Consider the following 13,549-nt stretch of genomic DNA (forward strand, 5'->3'; position numbering starts at 1 on the left):
CAGTTTTTTAAAAATTCTTGCGTGTTCCTTTGATGTCCGTGGGCACATACGCTCGGTGGAGTTCTGATGAAGGACTATGCCTGAAACGTCAACAGATTTCCTATTTTTATAGATACTGCCTGATGTACAGAGTGTTTCTTGTACTTTCTGTTTTTGTTGCACTGTGGTGTGCTACTCAGCTGTTCAGTTCAAGAAATGTTTATTTGATCTTTGCTTTGTACTGACTTAGCTGATCTCATACAGGACAATGTCGAAGCATGGGGATAAGGGGTTATGGGGAGCGGGCGGGGAAGTGGAGCTGAGTCCGTGATCAGATCAACCATGATCTTATTGAATGGCGGAGCAGGCTCAAGGGGCCGTGTGGCCTACTCCTGTTCCTATTTCTTATGTGCTTCTGACAATGGGGTTATTTTTGCCTTTGTGCGAGAGTGTAAAATGGGTGCTAGCAAATTGGCAGCCTGTTTTATATCTCTCCTGATTTTTATTTCCATTGAAGTCAATCAAAATAAAAATCAGGATAGATGTAAAATGGAATGCCGATTCGCTAGCGCCTGTGTTACACTATCGCACAAAAGTCAGAATTACTCCCAATGGGTCTCAGATTCCCAGTACTAAGGGGCGGAAAAATCATCTTGGATTCCCACTCTTGACTGTTATCCAGTGACTCGCAGAGACTCAAAAATTGTTGCTTCCTTTGAGGTGTTGCACTGCTTAGATTAGAGAGCCCAGTGTTAAGTATACAGGAACTCCATGAGGCTGAGTTCTGTAAGCTAAACTTAGTGTGACCTTGGTCTTCTTTATTACAACTCCAGAGTGCCTAAACAACATGGCAGCCAACCTTTTATACTGGCCCTGCACGTGCGTGCAGGTGACCATTAGGACTCCAACAGTCGCGCCCTCTGGTGGCAAGTATTACATAGTTACATACATAACACCCAGTACACCTGCTGGTTTCTGTCTTTTGTGTATGTCAGCCATGGCTCAGTGGGTAGCACACTCACCTCTGAATCAGGAAAGTTGTGGGTTCATGTCCCACTCCAGGAACTTGAGCTCAAAAATCTAGGCTGACACTCCAGTGCAGTGTTGAGGGAATGTTGCACTGTCGGAGGTGTTGTCTTTTGGATGAGTCATTAAACCGAGGCCCCGTCTGCCCTCTCAGGTGGACATAAAAGGTCCCATGGCACTATTTCGAAGAAGAGCAGTGGAGTTATCCCTGGCATCCTGGGCCAATATTTATCCCACAATCATTATAACAAAAAAAACCAGATTATCTGGTCATTATCACATTGCTGTTTGTGGGAGTTCCTGTGCAGAAGTGTACTGCCCGTTTCCCACATTACAACAGTGACTACACACCAAAGGTACTTCATTGGCTGTAAAGTACTTTGAGACATGCAGCAGTCATGAATGGCGCTAAATAAATGCGTCCTTCTTTCTCTCTCAATTTTGCACCAGATAGTCTTCTTAGATAATATGGATTCCATCTCAAGATCTAGAGCCACAATCAAAAAATGTCAGAGATGAGTTAGCATGAGTTAATCGTGCTGCTTCACTATTTCTACCCAGAACGTCCTATGTTTCAAATCTCCAGAGAGTTACATATGGGGATAAACATTTAATGGAGTTGGCAAAGTACATCTGCTTCCAGATACCCAGACCAGACGAAGGCATAATGGCAGTCAGTTAGAATATCAAAAGCTCTAGGGACAGAAAGTGGTGTTGCTGCAGCCAGTTCAGCATTATTAGGTAAATCCTGACTGATAATGTGAGGTGCTTTAATGGTCGCCCAATGCTCATTGAAACTGGTAGCACTGTAGATGGCTAAAATGATGTAGCGAGTTCCCTGAGCGCTATGGAGTAGAACGTGATTTATGTCGCTCTACAGATGCAAACAGTCAAAATAATGATGAACGCCATGATTAGTAATCAGGTTTCTACCTTTGCCGACTCCAAAACTGAACAGGTTTATAGATCATGGCTTAACCTGTGAGGTGTATTTTGCTAATGAAGGAAATTGCTTTAAAAAGAACCTTCAAAATCTCAACCTAATACTTCCAAAGCAAGACTTTTATATCCAATTTACTTCTTAGAAATTTCTGAATAGCCCACAAAATATTGGACATTTGGGCCTAGAAACTGGTTTGTGCACTACATCAGGCGTGAACCCATCGGCAACCACGGCGAAACTTAGGAGCCAGAGGACCACATGAAATTGGACCTCTTCCATCATCAGGACATGACTGGTGCTGGGGACACTAGGCACTAGACCCCAAGAGGCAGTGCACCAAATGCGAGTAAGGCGAAGGTCAACCAGTGGGGTCACTGGCACCGGATCTGCTGTGAGTCCAGGAAGAGATGGGGAGCAGATCGGGCAGGAGGTGAGCGATGGCCAGCAGCGACTGCAGTTTTAACATGAAGCCAGGGGGAGCAGTCATGCTTCTTCTGCCTCCACATTCAACATGCACAATTTAGTTTCTAACTTACCTTTTTGGTGGCGGCCTCCTGTAATTCCTTTGGCCTAACGCCTGTTTCAGGTGGTGGCCTGGATGACTACAGGGCGCCGTAACCAATATGGGGCGCGGCACACACCCGGCGCAGAATGATCACTCTCAGGCTGCAGTGGAGCGGGGCCTAGGAACAGCAGAGGTGTGGCGAATGACCAGGGCAGAGGAGCGGAGAGAGATTGGGGCCCAGGAGAGGCGAGAGTTCGGGGCCTAGAAGAGGCGTGGGCCCAGGGGCAGCATGGGCCAGCCCACACTGCGATATGTGCGCACACTAGGTCCGTGCAGCAGAGCTAGTCTCCAGTCGTCTTGGTTAATCCTTGTCACTGGACCAAGACCTGGCTCTGTCAAGCCCGTGTGGTGGCTGGTGTGCAACGACCACCACACGTTTAAAAAAAAATCCAGGCACAGGCATCTTCCACCCTTCAATATGTAGTTCGCGACCTGGAAGATCAGGTCCTCGTCGAAACACTTGTGAACTCATCCCTTTTTAGTGTGGAAGCAAGTCATCCTCGATATGAGGGACCGCCGAAGAAGATGTTGAAAAACGGGCGCGTGCAATATAATTTATCGTCCTTGCAATCTTATTTTTTAAAATGGGACAGAGGGGCTGACCAATACCAGGTCTGGATAAGTGAGTCTTAATTCCGCTTAAATTTATTTTCAGGGAATTATAAAAGCTGCTTAAATGTGGCATTGTCCAGGCATCACAATAGTTGGCGCTTTAATCTGGGTAGAACAGGAGTTTTGGTCCGTGCTCCCTCATAGCAGGTTCCTGACCACACACAGTGGAGGCCAGGAACCTACACTGTTCTTCTGCAGTTCGTGTAATTGGTCCATGAACATTATTGGCAAAGGCTACGGAATTGCTTATCTGTTTGCTCTCTCAAATACGCATACAATGTAACGTGATTTATGGAGTTGAAGAGACTGATGAGTCAAACAAGCAGACTCAATATACATATTTAAAAAAATAAAAACAGTAATTATCATATGGACCATGGAAGAAATAATTTCAATTGAAGATAATCTCGAATATTACACAATGAAATGCCTATCCTGTTGAGGATTCCCTCAGCATTTTGAACCTTATTATTCCAATGAATCAAGCGACCATTCACCTGATTTCAGTCAAGCACTCAGAATTCAAATGAAAAGAAGCCCATTGTTCAGACGTTGTAAAAAGAAACGACGCCTTTGATGTAGTTGAAAAAGCTGCCCCAAGGAGTGATCGGTACCGAGGAGCGTCTAACATGGCAAAATGGTGCTGCTCTCATCAAGTCCCGATTGCACGAAAAGACAAGAGAGCGAGAGAGAGAGAAAGAGGGCGGAACCAGGACACGGGCTGGGTGGAGGCAGCGGCTCCAGGAACAAGAGGCTGGCAAACCAATATCATTGCGTCAAGGATGGGGAAGGCAATCCCCCTCCTGCCTCCCAGCTCAGGGCTCCACCCTGACCACAGTGCTCATATTGATCAAAGTGAAACACAATACATCTTGTATTCACTGGGACTTCGCCAGCAAGACATCTGTAGAGGAATAAAAGGTTATCATTTCAACTGCCAGTGAATGCAAACATATCTTGTTGGAGGCGAATGTCCTTGTTATGTGGTAGGGTTTGAATAGCTGCTCACTGTTAACGTGCGAGGGGGTAAAAATGTATATTTATTTGCTGTTTTTAATTAAAGAAAGACACTGGATTATATAACGTGGATGCAAGCCTGCGATTTGGAACTCAGCCTCCCCACCACCCGTGCAACATTGTGCTCCTTTTATGCTCTCGGTCCCCCCCTCAGGGTGTTGGCGGGAAAGACGGCTTGGTCCAATCAGCACCCAGCCCCGAGCCACAGGCCCCTCCCCCCTCACATCCCATTGGAGCAGCAAGCTGTCCGTCAGCGGCTCGCGAGTCCCGGGCTGCAGCCGCCCGAGCCTCCTTCTCCGCTCCAAGTGTGCGGGCGGCTCGGACGCTGCTGTGTGCCGCTCCACCATCCGCCTCCTCTCAGCATCTTCCTCAAGTAAGTCCTCGCTTCTATTATTCCCCCTCCTCTTCCCCAACTCCCTCTTTATTTTTTTTTTGTGGCTCCTCCGACAGCAGCTGCACCGAATCTGTGAACTGTCACGGCAGCCCAGACTTTCCCCGAAGTTTTTAATTTCCCCCCCCCACCCTTATTTGTGTTGGGGTTGGGTTTGGAGTAACATTTGCTGCTGTTGCTGACAGTCTTGTTGATGCATCTTTGTGTGTTTGGTCTGGGATTTTGTAACCCAAACTGTTCCAATGACGTCTTAGTTTTGTTTATGTTTTTAAAAATATATATGTTTATAGTGTGTGTGACATGTATATTTATTTTTAAAATATATATGTTTATGTATATGTGTGTGTGTGTGTGTGTGTGTGACACGTATACTATTCTCATTCATATATGTATGGTGTTGCAATAATATTTAAATGTCATGAGCAAATTCTTGTTCCCGAGCTGGAGGTGCTGAAAGATCCCAGTATTTGATGGGGAGATCAGCCAGCCAGCGGAGAGGCGTGTTCCAGCGTCGCTGTTCTGTGGCTGGTAATCAGAGTTCAGACACACACAACGATTGCCACTTGTGCCCTGAGTGATGGAAATCCATGCTCACACAGCCTCCGACCCGCAGAAGTGCAAATTTACACTGCAACATTTTTTCCCCTCTCCCTTGTTTTTGTCATTTTTTTAAAAATAGGCGCAGGGAGAGGAAGAGAAATGTGGTAAAATTTCCCCCCCCCCTTTTTTTTTAAACAAAGCCAAATAATATTCCCCCCGCCCCCCGGAGTACTGCAACCAGAACACTTTACACTGTTGCTCCACTTTATTGAAATCCACCTTTCTTCATTCCCCACCCTCTCCAGGGAGCTGGGTTGGAACTGGGCGATGACCAGTAGATTCATCCCGTTATCTATTGGTACGACGTTACGGTTTCATTCCTTGGGGCTGGTTCTCCTAATACTTTGAAAGCTGGAGATTAAAAAAAAAGCCCATTTTTTTTTTTTTCTTTCGTCTCACTCCACAATCTTGATGCAGTGTGATTTTGAGGCTGGAGATCTCTTTAGGTGACTAGAATAAATCACTGGTCTTTTTGGTGTCGGGAGCCAAACCCATTTTGAAATACGCATTAACATTCTGACAGGTGCTATTACAGCTACAGTACACGCTGAGTTATTGCAATTGCATCAAAGTGTTCACCAATTATGTGTGCTCATTTCGTATCTTGCCTAAACAAAAAAATAATAAAGTGACCCTCGTGTATTACTTCTTATACCACGACCTCATATTTGGCAATTAAATCACTTTTATTGTCATACAGAATACTGGATAGAATTAGCAACGGGCCGTTTCTACAGCGAAGGTTGTACTTTACGCTTGGTGTTTATTATGATATTTGGATGAAATACCGGATACACAGTTTAACTGTATTTACACAGTTGTGTTCTGTGCAGGCAGGATTATGTCACCGAATCTTTAATCACGGCAAACAGTGTTGCACAGTGGAGGCTCTTTCACAGCTGACTTTGTTTTCAGTCAAATGCTCCTTTTGTTCACTGTAAATATTCAAAATAAAACTGTCTTGTAATCACGTAACGCACTAGATGAAGCATGTTATTTTTGCAGATGTTTTTAATTTAAAAGTGCAGAATTAGAGCCTGGCATTTTATATTCTTAAGGGATGGCAATGCTAATTAATAGAAATTTTAATGATTTTATATTCTGTGATTATTAGTTACTAAAAATTACATAGCTTGTTTGTCCTCCACATATTGCAAGTGTTAGCCTCTTTATTAAACAGTATTTGTAACACAGTTCCAGTAAACACCACCTGTATAAATAAGATGTCACTGTTACTATACAATTGAAATTAAAAAATTTCACAACATTCATTGTAGGGCTACATGAAACTTCCAAAGCTTAGAATATTGGTGTATTTCTGACAATATTGGCATCAAAATAATATCTATTGTAGAATTGGTGAAAACTGTGATATGGTAGAAATTTGATGCCCTAACTTGCAGGGATACTTGTAACATTTTATGACCATCTTATTCCTCTGGTGTGTGTTTTCTTTGTTAGCTACATCCCTCTGCCACCTTTAGTCTCCTGGCAGGTATGTAGGAGGTACATATCCACACTGAAGGTTTACTTCAGGAAGGACCACCTTGAATCATAAGTACTGGCCATTGCTGGTAGACCGAGGAGAAGTTAGGCTACACTTTCTGAAATTAACTGCCTCAGTAATACCATCTTTAGAAATCACATTCGCACCCCACCTCTGCAAAAAAAAAGCTAATTAATTTGTTGCAGCCAAAGTCTTTCCTCGTCTTTAAGTTTTAATATCGTAGCAACTTTCAGAATTTCATTAGAGCATTCAGGGACCTGACTCTCCAATAGTGATGTTATTTCTTAAGACAAGGTAATAGGAATGAGTGTTTCGAGGAAAAAAATGGTCTTCAGTTTGATTGGTCTAAATTTAGCCTCTGCAAATGTAAGATTTCAGTTCCAAAGCCTGGAGAAATTATTAACAGGAGGGCTATGGAATTCATATCCCACCTCTGACTTCAAGAACATCCACCATTGTATTATCAGACATTGGTTGCATACCACCGAACTTCATGAAGACTTTGTTACAGTAACATCACAAGGATGCTGATAAAACAGATAATAGCCCACTTTATGGTGCACACCCACCAATACAATGGGTAGAATGTGAATAGCCCATCGTATCGAACAAGACTCCTAAAGATCCATGCTAGACCCAGAGTAGAAATATTTGGTGGGACAAGTGCATTTAAAGTGATGCAATTGGGCAGAACTTCAAATTAATCCAAATGAGCTCAATTTAGCACAACTGATTGACTTCTTATTGCCATCTCCATTATTGCTGTGATTGTTTAAAGTGAGTCCATTGTACAAATTCGATTTACTGATGGGGGTTATGGATGTGAGTGGAAGAAATAAATTAGGATGGGGGTTGATTGCTTAGATCTCTTGATTGGGAGAAGTGTTAAGAATAAGATACAGCAAATGTGTCTTTTTGCAGGGAGTACTTTTTACTCCTCGATACAAAATTCACTACCATGTGACATCTTTAACATCTTCAGAATGTTTAGTGGTATTTAAACGTTAAGTGTGATTTTGAGTGAAACAAGGTTCAGTATAACTAAGCTCTCGGTATGTAAGCTGGCCATTATTTCTCTGTGTAGACACTTGGACTTCTTTCACAATTTCTTCATATTTGCTGACAGTCCAACCGTTTAATGGTTTGACTCAGTCCTGGACTTTCCTCGGAGTCGGGTTCATTCTGCTGCCGCACATGGGGTTTCTGTTGCACTTCAGGCGAAGTTACAGTAGTGGAGCAGGAGTAGATCCAAGGAAATTTCAGGCCTTTAGTCTTTCTTCTTCACCTGATATTCTTGGTCTCGTCAACTTTTCTGACCTCAAATGGAGCTCCCCGATCACCTCCCTGCTAAAGCTGCCTCCCAGAAGCTTTTTTTTTTCCCCTTTCATTTTGTTAGCATAGCAAGAACTCTTGACTCTGTCTATAAAGCCCAGGTCTGTCTAAGACTTGAATGATGGTCCCATATCTGGGGGGGCTCTTCAAACATCTCTTGCACTACTGGGTATCAGAAAAGGAATGTTGCCCGATAGCCGATCTTTGTCTCATGCCAGTTCTCCAACAATTCTCTACATCTGTGCATCAAAGCCTTTCCTGTCTTTATTTTATCAATATTACTGTGGTCATTACTCCTCTGAAGCTCCCTGCTAAGCTCCAAATAAGCCATTATAGATGAAAGAAGAATACATTAATGGTATTTGCCTATCCCCTGCAGTCCCAAGTGAGAGAGACACTTTTTTTTTTTGTTGCCATGTTTATGGTACAAATGAACACCTGTGGTTAATGGATTATGATTGAAAATCTTGCTTCTAGGATTGGTTTAGCGTTGATGCTTCTGATTAAGCTACAATTCCAAAATAAAATGCTACTTCTCCTTCATAATGCACAGTGGATGCAGTTATTGCTGTTAGCGATGATCTGAGTGGGATCCCCAGCTCTGTGTGTGCCTTTCTTCCTCCTTTCTACGAGTTGGGAGTATCGGTAAACTTCATTACGGGGCAGTGTCATGTGGTCAGAATGGAACTATGGCAAGATGCTGTGTGTAATGAGGATGTAAAGATTAAGAATGAAAACAAAGTGATGTCAAAAGACAGTGAAGAGAACTGCTGGGGTGAAATAATAGATCAGTCCAATAGCCTGAGACTGGAAACAGAGGCAGCTATAAATTACGAGATGGAAGAATGCTTCTGAATTTTTTTTAAAATGGAGACGATCAATAAAAATGACAAACGGGAAGGTAAGGGAACAGAAAGCCAGTAGGGAAAGCAAAGATAGTCCATATTTTACCTTTCTTTTCAGGGCAACAAATAACAGAGAAGTGAATAGAAAGGAAATAAGTAAATAATGGATACAGAAAAAATAAATAACTAAGAGAAAACAAGAGAACACAAACTGAATAAATAACATTAAATGAGAAAACAAGTGATAAAAGGCAGCAAACGAAGTGCTTTAAATGTAGCTGCAAACACAAGATAGAAAGAGAAACGGGATAACTTAGAGAAGAGTAAGCCTATGGGGGCACAGTGATTTAAAGTATTCCTGCCATTTTCTAGTGAAAACTACATAGCTAGAAACCTTTTTTAAAGCAGCGCTATAAGGGAGACATTCCACTTCAGTTCCCCAGCACATGCCAGTAGCGATTGTTGGGAAATTATGCACCCTGAGCCTGCCACTTTCTGTCCACTTACCATGTGCCAGGGAGCTGGAATGGGAAATCTTCCCTTAACACGCACTCATTAAATTGCATGGGGGCTGGGTTGAGGTTCTGTCCCTGTTGGGCTGTTGTGTGACGTGACTGGGGAGCGTCCATCCATCAAAAACAATAAGGATGCTACTTCAAACCAGCCTGGAAGCTAATCCAGAGCTGCCCAACCTGGAAAACCATGGTAACTGCTAGGTATGTACAGTATCAGGCTGGTCGAGGGGTTTGTGTGGATCCTGCCGGTCCACTTAGGATCTCGGGGTCTGTCTGCAGTTGTAGCTCCTGTTATTTTCAATGCAATTGCTTCAGGACACATTGGGTGATCCCTGCCCAATTTGTCACAGGACTTTCTTGCGGAGACATCGTTGGTGGTATTTCTCCAGCGATTTGAGGTGTCTACTGTATATGGCCCACCCGAACCATACAGGAGGGCGGATAGCACCAACGTTAGTGTCCTCGATCAGGCCAACATCCCCAGCATCTGACCATACTCGACCAGCTCCATTGGGTGGGCCACATTGATCGCATGCCAGACATGAGACTCCCAAAGCAAGCGCTCTACTCTGAACTCCTACACGGCAAGCGAGCCCCAGGTGGGCAGAGGAAATGTTTCAAGGACACCCTCAAAGCCTCCTTGATAAAATGCAACATCGCCACCGGCATCTGGGAGTCACTGGCCAAAGACCGCCCTTAGTGGAGGAAGTGCATCCGGGAGGGCGCTGAGCACCTCGTATCTCATCGCCAAGAGCATGCAGAAAACGGGCCCAGTCAGCGGAAGGAGCGTGCGGCAAACCAGTCCCACCCACCCTTTCCTTCAACGACTGTCACAGGCGGAACAGACAGAGACTATAATTCCCATATTGGACTGATCAGTCACCTAAGAACTCATTTTTAGAGTGGAAGCAAGTCTTGCTCGATTTCGAGGGACTGCCTATGATGATGATGATGATGTCGGTGGACATCCTAGCTGGGAGAGAACCGTGACTTGTCACAGCTCTCTGTAAGTAAGGAAATTGACTAGTTTTTGTTATCTGTGTGTCTTTTTATTTGGTATAAGCAGGAGACTACTTTTAATCAAAAATAACCGTGCTGAGTTGACTTTCACCATTAAATCCAGCGCTAATAGTTGGAATAAAAGCTCGCTCTTTCTGTTGCTGTAGGAATCCTGTGTGAACTGATTCTGGTATACCCTTAAAGCAAACCTAATGCTTGTGGATCTGTAGCTTACAGCACAGAACTGTTCTCAATACAGCACTAAATTGGCAGTTTCATTCAGAGAAGCCTTAAGGAGGTTTGGTGTAAGAAGTAGTAAAGATTCACACTGGTTCAATCGGGGCTGCACTTCCGAGATTAGGATTAAGGTGGAATGTTGGAGTGTGTTTTACCCTGGACCTGGCAGATGCCATATGAGTGGTGCTGAGAGTTAAAAGTGGGCAAGTGTGTTCTGTCCTTGCATTGACATCTCTCACCTTAATGAGCATCGGAAGGAACTTCAGACCCTCTTTGTACTTTGTGAGCATTACTCCTGGACATAAATATTCAGGGACGTCAGACTGGGGAGTGGCAGCCTTGCTGGTATCAAACCTGCAGCCATTGATGTGTGAGGCAAGTGTGCTGCTGTCTCATCACCGAGCCAGTCTGATCTTGTGTTCTTTTGCAGTTGCTTCCAGCAAAGTAGCGCCTGTAATAAATAAAGAGCAAATGCTTGGAGGAAAGTAAAGGGAGCTACCAAACGAGGGCACCAGATACTGCACATCCTTTGAAACTGCAGTTATACTGAGCTAGAACTCTGTTGTATTTAATTATATCTCAGTGCTTCAGTCGAATTGATTTTTTCCTTTTCCAATATTAAGAAAAATTAAAGATATTCGGGTTGTCTCAAAGCAGTTCTGCTCTAAGATGATTGACAGCATTTTTTTTTCCAAGAACCTTTACTCACTTGCCAATTTTGATTCTGGTTAGTGTCCTACTTGCAGATAATTTATCTTATTCCTTTGTGCACATTTCCTGATTTTCTTTTTTCTCTCTCTCCAGAGCAGTTTTGTCATTTTTGATTTGCAGCATCACTTTGGTATGGTAATGTAAAACATTGTTTTTACACCTGTACGTTGCAAGGATTATTTATTTTGCTAATTTACAAATCATATGCAAGTCAGCAGCCATTCCCCTGGCTTCATTCGCTTTCATGCCAGAGGAATTTGCCTCATTGCCTAGCAGCACTTCTGGGGACGTAAAAAAATTGAACCTAACTAGAGATATATATATATAGCGAATCTGCTTATCCTCTGGGATCTTGAATATTCATAATTGTCTCTCCATGATCTGCTCATGTTATGGTGCAAGCTTTGGCTATTTGCTTCATGTAAGTATTCTTTAGCCTGCGATTGTTAAATTGCTGAGTTTGAATATGAAGAAGAATGTGTGAGGCATGCATACTGATTTGCTCCCACAGCAAATTTAGATGCACATACCCAGTAAGTATGATCTATGTGCTGCTATAGACACAGCAACTGTATCATTTAGACAGATGCAAAGAGCCATTTGCATGAATAATTTACACAAATTAAATTTGAAATCTAAACAAGATCATTTAATGCAAATTACAAAACTTCATGAAATATTCCACCCTCCTTCACTGGAGCAGTTGGATACAACATGAAACCCCAGAAGACTCGGAATGGCAATGAATGAGACAACCAGATTGTAACATTCAAAAAAAGCAGAGCCTACATGTGCTTTTGAATGCCAAAATTAGGTTAAAGCCCTGAAGTTGTAACATTTAGTTTCAAGCAACACATGCATTCTATAATTTTTCAGGACTACTCATTAAAATAGCGAGCTTCTGTCCTACGTTGAAGATTTTAATCAGTTTTCTTTTTTGGATTGAGTGAGGCAGTTAAGCTTTAAAATCTTTGGTGGGTCCCCAAGCCCTCTACCACTGTCTATTGTATTAAGATAGCTTGCATAAGAAATAGGAGTAGGCCATTCGGCCCTTCGCGCCTGCTCCACCATTCAGTAAGATCATGGCTGATCATCTACCCAACTCCACCTTTCCGCATTATCGCCATATCCCTTGATTCCCATAATATCCAAAACAATTATTGCTCTCATCTTAAATATGCTCAATGACTGCTCTCTGGGGCAGAGAATTCCAAAGATTCGCAGCCCTTTGAGTGAAGAAATATCTGCTCATCTCAGTCCTAAATGGCCATCCTATTCTGAGACTGTGACCCCTAATTCTAGACTCCACAGGCAGGGGAGACATCCTGCCAGCATCTACCCTGTCAAGCCCTGTAAGAATTTTATATATTTCAATGAGATCACCTCTCATTCTTCTAAATTCTAGAGAATATAGGCCTAGTCTCCTCACAGGACAATCTCCCATTCCAGAAATCAGTCTGGCGAACCGTAGTTGCACTTCCTCTAAGACAAGTATATCCTTCCTTAGGTAAAGAGACGAAACTGTACACAGTACTCTAGGTGTGGTTTCAGAAGGTCCTATATAATTGACCAGAAATTGGCGTGGTCCCGGCCTGCAAGACCATCAGCAGGCCGGGGCCATTAGAGGGAGCAGTGTGCGACGGCATACCACTGCAGGGAGCACTGCGTGCTGCTGCAGGAGGGCGACGGCTGCGAAGCCAAGTCACTGATTGCAGTGCGGGCAAGCACAGCAGGAGGGGTGAATGAGCGACAAGAGTTTGTAGTTGGAAGTGACCGGGGTGCAGAAGAGGCATGAGTTTGGGGCTCAAGAGGCAAGGGCACAGGGGCAGCACGGGCCAGCTCACATTGCGATATGTGTGCGCACTAGGCCCGTGCAGCAGAGCTGGTCTCCAGTCGTCCTGGTTAATCCTTGCAACTGGACCAAGACCTAGCTCTGTCAAGCCCATGTGGCGGCTGGTGTGCAACGGCCACCACACGTCAAAAAATCCACGCACAGGCATCTTCCACCCGTCAAGATGTAGTTCGGGATCTGGAATATTGAAACACCTGTGAACTCATCCCTTTTGGCGTGGAAGTAAGTCATCCTCGCTTCGAGGGACTGCCTATGATGATGATGATATAATTGCAATAAGATGTCTTTACTCCTTACTCTTGTACTCCAATCCTTTTGTAATAATGACTAACATACTTGCTTTCCTAATTGCTTGCTGTACCTGCATGTTAACTGTATGATTCATGTACAAGGACACCCAGGTCCCTTTGCATACCAA

The 13,549-nt window shown here is 43.6% G+C and overlaps 1 protein-coding gene across 3 annotated transcripts in view; it reads left to right on the top strand.

Moving 5' to 3' along the window:
• The first annotated feature begins 4,428 nt into the window (after window positions 1–4,428).
• Window positions 4,429–13,549, top strand: part of sema6d (semaphorin 6D) — a 277,313-nt gene continuing 268,192 nt past the window's right edge. For all 3 annotated transcript variants that reach the window (XM_070858433.1, XM_070858436.1, XM_070858434.1), the window contains exon 1: window positions 4,429–4,515. The gene's annotated coding sequence lies outside the window, so the exon portion shown is untranslated. The remainder of the gene's footprint in view (window positions 4,516–13,549) is intronic.

Source organism: Pristiophorus japonicus, chromosome 17 (genome assembly GCF_044704955.1).
Source record: "Pristiophorus japonicus isolate sPriJap1 chromosome 17, sPriJap1.hap1, whole genome shotgun sequence".
NCBI lineage: Eukaryota > Metazoa > Chordata > Chondrichthyes > Pristiophoridae > Pristiophorus > Pristiophorus japonicus.